At 33.1% G+C, this 12,955-nt stretch overlaps 1 protein-coding gene and 1 long non-coding RNA gene across 2 annotated transcripts in view; one reads left to right on the top strand and one right to left on the bottom strand.

Moving 5' to 3' along the window:
• Nucleotides 1–12,955, bottom strand: part of LOC145970292 (uncharacterized) — a 95,660-nt gene that overhangs the window by 66,237 nt on the left and 16,468 nt on the right. The window lies entirely within an intron of this gene.
• Nucleotides 486–12,955, top strand: part of LOC145970285 (1-phosphatidylinositol 4,5-bisphosphate phosphodiesterase epsilon-1) — a 134,830-nt gene continuing 122,360 nt past the window's right edge. Inside the window, exon 1 of the mRNA XM_083096890.1 lies at nucleotides 486–1,007. The gene's annotated coding sequence lies outside the window, so the exon portion shown is untranslated. The remainder of the gene's footprint in view (nucleotides 1,008–12,955) is intronic.

Genomic DNA, 12,955 nt, shown 5'->3' with positions numbered 1-12,955 from the left:
AGCGGGGAGGAGGAGAGAGCTAACGGGCGCGCGTTTATCTCGAGCAATGTGCTCGCGAGCGTAACTTCAACTGCACGCGATTACCTCCGCGGCGAGCACAGAAGGGTGAACGGAGTGGGATGAGGGTGAAAAGAGGGAGGCAAGAGAGAAGCGTGCAAGGCGCGCTCGCGAGGAACGAGCCTTCCGCGTCGCATCGAGTCCTTTGAGCGTGAGCGGAAGTAGCCATCGATGTGCACCGGAAGCGCGCCGTTGCACCCGTGTCGCGCGTTGTAGAAAACGTTGGGGAGCATCTCGGATACCCGGAGGGTCGCGCGGTGACCACGACGGTAAGAGAAAAAGGAGGACAACGACGAGGAAGAGAACGGCGAGGATGGTCGAGGCGAGGATGACGTGCCCACGAGGACGCCGGGGGAGTTAAAGGGTGGTCGTCGCGGCGGACAGACGAGGGCGGTGGAGGACGCAAGATAAAAGGATAGGAAGAAGAGACGACTAGCACCACCAAGGGGAGAGGACGCATACACCCTCTCGGATCGGGGTAGTGGTGCGGCACCGACGCCGACGTCGAGGATGGGGTGGACGCACCGCAGGAGAGGGGCGCCATTATATTTGCGCAGGGCCGTCCAATAGGGCGCAGTATCGTCCCGACCGTCGTCGCGTGCACATGTCATTGTTGTGCCCGGACTTGTGAAACGCGCGTAAAATCACCACCGTCGCCGTCGCCGTCGCCGTCTCCACCCCCTCACCGAACAATCACGTCCCGGTGCCCTCGCGAGGGTGAAATCCAACGCGAGACGCCGTTCTTCTTCTCCTTCAGTCTCCCATTTTCTCTCTTTTCTATCTCTCTTTTTTTTTCTTTCTCCATCTGTCTCTTTATATCCCGTATTCTTCATCCCTCTCCGCGCGCGTCCTCCGTACTTATAGTCGCACGCAGATATATAAACAACAACAGAGAGCGCGAGTCCGACTACGCACGAAGATCATGGAAAGTGTTGCGCTGCGAGACCAAAGTGAGTAGACAAAGTGGCTGTTTAATGTGGAGGGAAAAGGGATTGGGGAGAAAATATGGCGGGAGGGAGAATCTCAAAAGCTCACCCGCCTCTTCCTCTCTCTCTCTTTCTCTCATTTCCGTTTGTACTCCAGCGGGATGGTCCTGCTCCGCGAACCTTTTATCTCCTTTCATAACGTGGCTAGTCAGTGTTTCACTTTCACGCAACGCGATACATCTCAGTCATCGAGGGCGTCGTGGGAATTTTTGCTCAATTAATTTCATTCCGTGTGAAAACACGAAAGACTCGGCGATATGGAAGGCAGCTCCGGAGATTTAAACGCTATATAGTGCATGTTTCCGTTTAAATCTAGGGGATTGACCGATAGATTAGTAAAATTTTAATATAATATGTATCAAAAAATTATTTTTATTACACTTTTCGATCTAGAACATCAAAGATTAGTCGAGATTATATGATCTTTGGTGCTTTCTTGAAATTATTTTTATATATTTTATTAATCTGACGCAATTGATCTGTTGCTTATTGCATTCCTTAAAAATTCGGATAATAGAAAATGATTCATTATTGAAAAAATCCTTTAATAATAGATTATTTATTATGAATTGAACCTATTTTTCTTAACCAAAAATTTCAATAAATTATTGAAATTCAATTCCTTAATGATTAAAGCTCGCATCGACTTGTTCAGGCAGAATTTGGGTGAAATTAACTCTGTAATGAGGATATTATTATAAGGCCGTTCGTGGCTTACATTTTGGAAACTCAATTTGCCTAAGCTCTTTAGATATTATAAATATTTTCATAATTAAGTCTCTCTATATATAAAACCATCAAATTTCCTTCAAGTCAATATCGATTCCCTGTTCCTGATAAAAAAACTGTCGTTGAAGTGCTTATAATGATTAGTGCTTATAATGATTATTATAATCTACCTTATATATATTATAACTAATGAAGAATGGATTTGAAAAAAATTACTTTTAATAAAAATCAAACTTCTAATAAATAAGTTGATAAAGTACAAAGTTAATTTTTGATTTCTCCTCAAAATTTCCGTGTATACATAACAATATATGCATGTTAGAAGATTCTTTCTATAATAACATTATTTATTATCTTTTATTCTTTGCAAGTCATGTTTAGGAATCATGCAAGTCATGTTTAGGAATTTAAATATTAAATGTGTTATTTCGAAACTTTAACACGTATATAATTTTCTTTAATAAAGTTAAAATCAGGTCTCTGAAACATCACAATCTGAAATCTTTATTTCATGTTGTAATTATTCATATGAATCAAATTATCAAAGTAGCACGAAATCTCAGACACCGAAATATGCTTAAGCTAATCGTTGAAGATGGCAGAAAATTCAACGAAGATGTGTGAGTAAATGTTAAGATCTGTACTAAGCACTGTTACGATAATCTGAGACGACATTTTCGCGTTGCGTGAAAGTCGTCGGATTAGAGGGAAAGCATTTCTAATGGATCTTTCGAAGATATATGGATAACGTGAGGTAGGTAGGTAACGAATATGCGTTCCCACTCTCATCATGGCATAAATTCGAGACATCTTTGTCCAGTATAATAAATCTTAAGTACCTTGGACCTTTAGAATTAAAAATAAAATAGTAATCCCATTGCGTATATATCATTATTGAAATTGTTTTGAAAATTAATAGATGCATTAGTTTCAAATACATACATATATATATGTATATATATACATACATATATATATATATATATATATATATATATATATATATAATCACAATTCCTAATATCTATGTATGAAGTTATTTATATTTTCAAATAAAATGTAAATAAAACACACTTTTTAATACATGATTTAATAATAGAATTAATATAATTATTTAAATTCAATTTTATGAATCACAAAAAGTTATATGATTTATTTTAATTTTTACGTTTCTATAATTAAGTTTTCTATATTTATACGATATTATATAGTAATAATACATAATTATTAATGATATAGATACAGAGAGAGATAGACAAACTTAATAATATAAATTACGTAAAATACTAGTATATCTACATTTATGTGGCCTTGTTAGACCTAATTAAAAGAGTTGTGTGTCTTAACAAGTTGTCTCTTATACTATATTGAGTTAATTAATTTTCGAAAACATTTCGAAAAATGTTTTGAAATATATTAGAAATAAATCATCCATAATACTTGTTATTCTATCTTTGTAATAATTAGATAATATCATAACAAAGATTCTCTCTTAGGTAGTAAATAAAATATAAAAATATTCATCAGAGAATGATGATCGCATCATTAGATGATTGCATCACAAGTATTATCAAAATATCTTTTCATTCAATTAATTTTTTTTTGGCTAGAAATATAGTTTTCTAATTAACCAAAATAAATTTTTATTTCACTTTTCGCGTGCATTTCGCTTTTTTACACGTTTTTACATAATTTAATTATATAAATTATATAAAAAAATAAAGGCGCTTTTTTAACGAATTTTTGCTATTTTAATTTGCTCGTATTTTCCATACACACAAATATTCATGATATTTTCATGAAATTTACTGTCACTATGTTACTATATTCTAATGAAAAGCTACGTGTCGCTACTTTGCGCATAATTAATAAAATAGACAGTTATTGTTAATTACCAGATTTAGAATAAATCTCTTTATAATAATATTTTTACTTATTGTAAAGTACAATTCAGAAAATACAAAATTACACTCACAGTCGAGTGAATGATCGTAAATAATCTAAATATAGATTAATAAAACACTACTTTACATTATACGTATCAACCAGCGGAATTGCACGGAATAATTTTCAAACTATACTTGTGAAAATTACGGATAATAATCCGTATATATACATGCTATCTTTAAAAATATGAAAGAGAGAATCAGATTTATTTATATTTTACTTTCATTAAAAGTGTAACTTCGTAACGAGAATGCCAGCACCAATTTGCGGAAGCTTATTTAGGTCAACTTAATGCCGCCTTTCCAACTAATAACGATCAGCAATGTTAATAACGCGTTATGCTTTCACATGTGCAGGCTGTAGCATTACCGCATATTATTATTACGTAAGAGCTCGTGCCTGTGTGAACTTCTATTTCAGTTAATTAAAAATGAAGCTTTTCCTTCGAGCGCACGACCGCGTTATCTTGTGGCGCACGCATGCGATCTAGTTAGTGATTCTGATAACATCCATCGTCGAGGAAAAAAAATATACGCCACAATATCACGCAGGGTATTGCTTCTACAACTTACGTCAACGGTGTAAAACATCTGCGTTCTCCTTAAACGTGCCGTGCAAAAATGTGAATATACTTTTTTTTTAATTGTAGAAAATTTTGGATTCTTATTTTCATTTTTTGCATATAATGTTTCGCATATAATCTCGTGAGAGTTCAAAAAGATACGACTAAATTCTGTATTTTATACACAGGATATCTCTTATATATTTTAAAAACATATTTCTGTTGAAATTCAACACAATCTCTATACAACTCTTTCTAGGATAAAGCTTTTCCTGTAATAAAAAATGTAATGGATTATAGCAGAAAAATCTATTAATTAAAATTCGTAACTAAGACTTTGTCAAAAGTTTCATTAAGCAAAGATTGATCACAAATTATTCAAAAAGAAACTATTCCTAAAATATTTTTTTAAAAGTATTTTGTTAAAAGTATTAAATTAAAAATATAATATAATATATCAAACTTTAACCACGCATAGCAATTTAATAAAGAGAATACAGTATGTATTTTCTCATGTATATATTTACTTTAAAGATTAGTTATTTACAGTTAATTCGCGCGCGTAAAAACTTATTTACAGATCACGCTACCACGATCATTAGTTCAACTTTAAAATTGATCGCTTTAAAATGTTCTTATAATGTTGTGTATAAATCGTCGAAATGCTCGATTGAAATGTTTTCACACAATTAATACATAAATAAATGTTTTCAAAATTATATAATATTATTGAAACTATATCAATCTCTCGTGTGTAGCGTTATTACATTTGAAAAGGTTTCAGAAAAGTTTATTTCTCGTATTGTAGGAGTTGTCACTTTGAAAGTACACGCCGTAAAAGAATTTGCGCCGATGCGCGGATATATCGTAGCTGCAACGGTATAGCAAATTGAATATATTAATTTTTTATTGAAACTCTCTTTGTACGCGCCGCGCTCTAGACACATTTATGGAAATTGATATTGCAGGAGGAAAATGTACTTCAGGGTATGCTTACTCACGAGATCCTATAACGATGATGAAGTTGCTATACGTGTGGAATATATAATTTTTTTTATTAAACTTCTTCACGAACTCATCTTCCGAATCTCGAACTTTACGATGTCGAGACACTTTCGTTCGCAAAGTTCGTTTCGCGGTCGACTGCACGAATTTGAATTTAAATCCAAATCATTTATTCATTTGTCACCAAAATAAAAGATCATCGAGTGTATGTACACATCGATAGGTCGAAACTCCGCCTGCATTTTGCAAAAGCAACATGCGTACCGTAAAAAAATAAAATAAAAAAAAAGAGAAAACTCGTGTAATCTTTCTGTTTCTCTCAAACCCGTTGCTGTAATTGGATTGGTTCCAGTCAAAATTAAACTCTTCTGTTTTTATTGGAATTCCTACGGAAAAATTTAATGTTCAGTTATAGCGCAAACAATAAAATACGGGGAAGCTGTGGTTTTTGTGATTTAATGTTTTTCCTTTTTGCAATTTATTTCACGACTATCGTAATGTGCGCGGTAATGTGAATCAAGTAATATTGTAGGATTGTGTGTGCTAATCTTGGCCAGGTTGTTGCATTTTTTCACTACAGATTTTTATCCGTGACAGTGTAATTAGAGATTCTCTCTCGTGCGGTTACAAATTCTCTCAAACTATTATTCAAATTAGACGCCCTTTGAAACTTTAACTTAAAGCTTTATTCAAAGTTAACTATTTGTCTTCCCTTTCCTTGACAAACAATAATTTACTTGTATATCGATAAACATAATTAGTACTTTACATATGTTGCTTACTATCATAGGTAAACATGTAAAGAATCATTTTTTAAAAATTCTCAAAATTTTATTATTAAATATTAGATATCGAGATAAACATATATATTATTAGGTGGATATATAATTCAATAACGTATAAAATTAGGTTTTTTTATAAAACATCTATTTTCTTTGTAAGTTTCATAAAAAGGTTAAAAATAAACATTTTATCATAAAATAGTTATTCAAAATTTACAAAATTAAGTGTCCACATAAAAGTATTTTGCAAAAGATAGAAAGAAAGAAAGAGAGGCCAGAAAGAAAATAATAAAATTTGAAACGTCAATATATTTAAATAAAATTTAAATAAATTATTGTGATATATATATGACATTTTCTCAACTAATTCATGCCTTAGCGGTTTTATTGAATTCGAAATATTCAATTTGCGTTTTTATAAACATAAACAATATAAGAATATTTTTGAAATAATTTTACAAAAAGCTTAAAACATTTTATATCTTAAAAATTTAATAGTCAATAATCACTCTTTTTATATTATCCTTAACAATTTACAAGAATAAACGGAATAAGTATAATAAACTGTGTAGTAAAATATGTAGTTCAATAAAATCACTACTCCACATATACGGATTAATCGATCCGATCAATTCGGCAGAAAATTCTGTCTTCGGTTTGGCTCGAGCATCGAGCAAGTAAGATAGTTACAAGTAATATAATTTATTTTCCCGAAGCGCGTACTTGCTCGAGACGGCATGTCGTAAAGAAGAACGATATATATTGAATATAGGTAAACACATGTTCGTCGAGAGACAGCCGAAGATGCCGTCACATCCATGCGGAACGCGAAGGTAATCTTGTAATTGCTATGCAATAAGGGAAGATAAATTGGTAATTGCAGCGCATCAAGAGAAGCTAAATTGCTAATTGCTATGCGAAATATAAAGCGGACAGAGCTAAGTTTGCGTGGATGTAACAGATTTGAGCGATGTAATTTTTCTTCAAATCCTTTTCAATTTTCTCAATAATGAGTAAATATTTTTATCTTGAATTATAAAGACATACAATTTTTATATTATTTATATTTTTATAATATTCAGGACTGAAAAAATTTCGATTTATTATCTATCAGTTGTAAAGAAAAAAAATAATTATATTTATCTACTTTTTTTTACTGGATTTATGAAGAAAAATTATTTTGTATCTCTTTTACAATATCCTATAAAATTTCTAAATCATTCAATGGACGTAACATTTTGACTAGAAAGTCCTCGAATAATTTATATCGTAGGAATGCGAGCTTAACGAATACTAAAGCGACGCTCATCTCTCGTCCGGTTTTAAATAAATAATATCGCGAAACTCTACCGCATGGCAAATGCGATCGGCAACGAATGAACATTTGACATTTCCGTTGTCCAGATGTTATAGGTTTCGGTTTGATGTGAGATTACAAACAAAGAGCGCGTAGACAACATACAAAGCGCTCTCGCGCGCAAGTACGTGTCCGCAATCACTAAATAGGCGGGTGTGCTCAATAAATCAATACAAATGACCCCAAGACCAGATTGGAATCGAATAATGCAACGATTATTACGCGCACAAAGGACGCTCGTAACCGATGCACCATCAACGCAGTATTCTGCACCCAAGCTGCACATGCCAGCACGTTACGGAGAGTGCAGCAGCCGCTCGCGGATGTATCACGAAATTTGGGACACCGCTCAGGGGTCCTTGGTGTATAGGTATCGCTCATGGAGGTAGATTGCTTTTCGTCGAAACGAATCGATAGACCGAACTTTGGATGCTGGGTACAGCCAGCAAAGAGTCGACCAACCTCCTCAAGTACGTTGAGAAAATTATATGTATTATATATTAATTAGCGAAATTATATATCGGTTTGTGGTAAAAGAAGGAGCAGGCTATCTTGGTCGAGAACATATGAATGTCAGTCATTTTTTGCCATTTTGGCGTCGTCTTGAAGAGCAATGGGAATTAAATACGATCTAATTTTTTAGAGATTGCGGGAAAAAGACACAGTTGTATTAGAAAAATCCAATTGTTCTCAGAACTAAAGTACTTTTTTTAATATTAATTTTGTGTAATGTGCTTTTTAAATATCAATAGCAACTTGAGGAGTAAAATATTTTATATAACATTGAAAAAAATGTATTCTGATTGCAAAAACTATTAATGCTTTTACAGATTTGATCTTTTTACGGTTGAAATTCAAATTAATAAACACACTATCTATTTTCTCTTGCTTCATCTCAAGATCAATCGATCGCTAAATCAATTAGTTTACTAACTAGAAACTGAACATAACTCGTAAATAATTCCTTTAATGAAAAAATGGACACTTGCCTGATTTGTTAAAACACGCTTTCAATTGTTTTCAATTTTCAGTTTTTTTTCAAGTATTTAAGCTCGCCATATGGGAACTTCCAATTTGCATGGATAATGTATAATTTAATATTTCGTTACATCTGACATGAATATACGCCGGCACAGAGGCAGACCTCATCTGAGATATCCCATATTCGTCTCTCGTTTGAAGTTGCGGCGAGACGCGAGATAGAATATTTATAATTCGCCTTCTCTCTTCTCTATCTCTCTCGCTCTCTCTGCGCGGTTTCGCTCACCGAAGGGACATGGTGTACCATGAATATTTAGAAAATTAAATCGTTCAACTTCGCCGGACGCGTTGTGCACACGAGGGACAAGGATGCATGTAAGTGCTGGAGGAGCTCAGAAATTTTCTTGATAGCATCCCGGGATAGGAAGAAACCGAAGCTATCAATATCGTTCGCTGGCGTAGAGCGAGCTCGTTCACGGACGCGACTTGCATCAGTGATCGTATCGGTAATCGCGATCTGGATGTAATCCGAAAAGTATCTGCAAAAGAGACGCCGTTCCCCTAATGGAAGAATTCGCATCGGAGGAATTCGTATCGGTATTTTTCTATGATGATTCGAAGCGTAAATTCCTTCCGAGGAAAAGAGAGTTTAAAAATATAATTGTAATTATACAGATAATATATAAATCTAAAATATAGATCTAAAATTATTTCTCTCGGTGTGCGTTCTAAATAGGGGAATGTGGAAATAATAATTTTGTCGAGAATTTCACCGGAACGATTAATTACTCAAGCTTTCAGCAACATTCTTCAAAAATTAATAAATAATAAAAATTAAATTAATAAATAATAATAAAAATTAAAATTAAAATAAAAATTAATAAATATTAATAAATAATTGCGTTTACAAATGAATGTTATTATTTATCTTTGATTAAAAATAGATTGGAATTTCTGTTAACAATGTATTAAATAGGATAAAATTCTATTTATAGGAGTAATATTATAGATAACAGTTTGTGTGTATATATATATATATATATATATATATAAGTATACACATGAAGAAAGTATTTTTCAAAAATAGGATGGTTTACAGTTTGCGAATACTCCGTTTATATACAACGTTAAGTTTACAGAAAGGACAATAGCACTATGCACCAATCCGATATGTCGCACACGAATCTTTATACGATGAAACAACTTTTTCAATAAACATTTTTAATAACAGTACACACAAAAGGCGAAAAATATTGAAAGTTCTCGCATGAATGCAGTTGGAAAAATATCAAAGAAAATTTATTATTTGTCAGAACGCTTAGAAAAAATCCTATCTCAGTGCTTTTATTAGTAAGATTTCACTGAAATTGAAAACTGAAAGTATATATCAAATGATATTCAATGCTTTCTTTATCCCTATCTTTCCAAGGGACAAATATATATATATATATATATATATAGTCATAAATCACGCCCACAACTTTAGCGGGTGTCAGAAAAAAAGAAGGAAAGTGAAGAAAAATAAAGCAAATAAAGGAAAAGAAGAAAAAAGAATATATATTGAATTTGTTATATGAATACGCGTATCCACGTATTTAATCACATCATGTATTGAGTAAACTTTGATCCCTTTTGTTATATACTTTATTTCCTATAGTATATTTATTCCTTTATATATTATCACACATATTATTATTATTAATATTATTATTATTAAGCTTACTGCAAAGCTCAGATAAAAGAAAATAATTAAGATCGCCGTTGTATAAAACAAAGGACTTCGCGATGTTTTCCCTTAAATTCGTTCGCGGCAGGGAATTCACGTGACTTAGCCGAGTCATTAAATTAAGCCGTTAATCAATGATCACACTTATTTATATAAATCTATATGAATATCGTCCGAATAAATGTATAAATGCACGGAACAAGTACGCTGAATAAAATCGGCGATGATTCGATGACGATGAAATGACACTGTTAGAGAAACAATGTCCTGTTATGCGATCAAAGCGGCGCAATTCGGTGTCATCGTATATAGCGCAAATTAATAATATTTTCCCAAACAAACCATGCAAGTGTCGCATAAGTGTTTATGCCTATACACTGCGTCTATAAATGAAATTTGCAACTACTTGTTGCACCCACGCCAATGAAATCCAAATCGCCAATGATTATTGATCATAACTTTTCTCTCTTTCTCTTTATCTCTTTCTCTCTTCGATATTCGCATGATAAAATTCGCCGTTAAATGCACTCGAATATATTTTTCATCAATATAATCCAACATATATTTTTCTCTTATTCAACTAATAAAGCTTATCCGCTATGGAAAGCTATTTTATATGACAAACAAATCTTTTTATTCGAAACATTTTAATATTTAATATTTTTTATTTAATGATTAAATCTATATATTCAACAAATATACAATTTTGCATATGTGTGCACTATCACATTTTCACCGACTAATTAAATTTACTTCGTAAAGTAATATAATAATTAACAATTATTACATATAATAATTATTTATAGAATGAGAGAGAATAATGTACAATATATAAATATTGCATTATAAACATATATCATCATATTTCTATTTATCAGAGAAAAAAAGAGACAAAGCGAGTATTAAAAGAGAATAGATGTAGAATTTAAAAAGATAAAATGCTATTAATACAATGGAATAAAAATTTATTTTTTTCCGAAACGTTTATTTTACGCGCATGCTATATTCCATCGCTGAAGTTTATCAAAGGAAATTGCTAATTGTTTCGGGCAATCGAGTAAATGCACACACGAAGAGTGAAACAAACCGAAATGCTTCGTGTTTGCAAATTCGACGAGCGATAAAAATGGAGTGTAGTTTTTTTTGTTAAAAAAAAAGTAAGAAAATTTGCTCGCGTGCCGCACGGCAACGGATTGTTTTAAAAGTTTTCCCGGGGCGATTTTGCGGATCGATCACCGGGCAACTTTTCTTAATTTTCCACAAAAGTTCCACGTCAACGCGACGTTACACGCTAACCCCCTCAGTCGTAAATAAAATACTCTCGCAACCCTTAGAACCATCGACACTTACGGGACGTTAAGCTTCGTCAACGGTAAATAAGAAAAGGTTTCTGCGTCGTACAACGGCAATGTCAAGCCAAAATTTCCCGCACTTTTCTACGTATAATTTGACGAGGAATTTCTATATTGTCGCGTCATCAAACATTTAAGGAAACACTTACGCTTAAAAAAGTGAAGATAAGTTTCTCAGACGGATTTGCAAGCAGAATAAAAAAGTATCTATTTTTTGCGTATGAAATAAAATCGATTTAGTTGACCACAATTTATAAACATATTCTTCTTTGTCAAATTTGAGATGTTTTTTTCTTCATCGAAAACTTGGAAATCTTGTTAACTTCAAATAAATATCTTAACTTTTGTTCAGACACGATCATTACTATTTTGCTATTTTATTAAAGAATTTTATTATTCATCTTTTACGTAGAAACTATTTTACAAATTTTGTGAGCAAATTATTAAAAACAAAAGTGAGTTGAGAATAAGAGCAAAATTAGTTATAATTGGTCATTCGATAAAACTAAATTTAAAATATATATTATATAAACGAAACCGCGAGGCATGTACGATACGACCCGCGATGCGTTTAATAATTATAAAATAACTTTATTAAATAACTACACTAACTAAAATCATTTTTATTAAGCTAATATAAAGTAAAATAAATTTTCCAATTCTCGTTATTAAATGACTCATTTATGTGTGACTTATCGCTGCGATCGGCTTTCGATAACAGGATAAAAAAGAGGTTCATTTCCTCGCACAGAAAAGATGATTGACTGTCTTATAACCGTATAAAAATATTAAAAAATGTATATTATAATCGGAAATCATTGTAATACGATTCGCAATAACATACTAAAAATATTTATTGGAAAATGTCTATTGGAAATGTAAGAAGCTTGGAATATCCCATACTTTGACGCAAATTCTTCGTTATCGAACCTTTTTCTTTTTTTTTTTATTATGTTTCGCATTTGCACAAGTATAATTTTAGTAAAATTTTAATAGGAAAGTAATTAACTCTTTTGCACTCTCACCTTTTTCTCACAATTCCCTTGACGACATAATTTATCATGCCTACGTTTCGAGCTCGGGTGTCAAGGGTGACGCAAATGATCATCGTCAACCGACGTGTGCATAGCGGCAAACGCGATTTCGCAAATCGCAAATGTATGCAGAAGCCAAATCCGGATTTCGTGAGTTGGGACACGACGCACGACCGATCGATCGAATCGAAATGACTTGGAGCAGGTGAACTCTGACGTTTCGAGGAAATATTCCGGCGGAGGTCGCGGAAAAAGGGGGAGGAAGGCGGAAAGACGAGAGTGATGAGGCCAGAGCGAGATAAAAGGCGGGAAAACAGACCGGAGATGGGACGACGAGAGTAGGTGAAACGAACCGTGCCGAGGAATGTGACGTAGCAGAAATAAAAAGAAAAGAAGGAAAAAGCTAGCGTGGATAAAGACTGGGTAGCGAAGCGTGA

This window comes from Camponotus vicinus, unplaced genomic scaffold, assembly GCF_025532165.1.
Source record: "Camponotus vicinus isolate PSW18456_S1 unplaced genomic scaffold, iyCamVici1.0 SCAF_4, whole genome shotgun sequence".
NCBI lineage: Eukaryota > Metazoa > Arthropoda > Insecta > Hymenoptera > Formicidae > Camponotus > Camponotus vicinus.
Note: the sequence above shows the minus strand (reverse complement) of the source record. Positions and strands in the feature narration are given on the sequence as shown.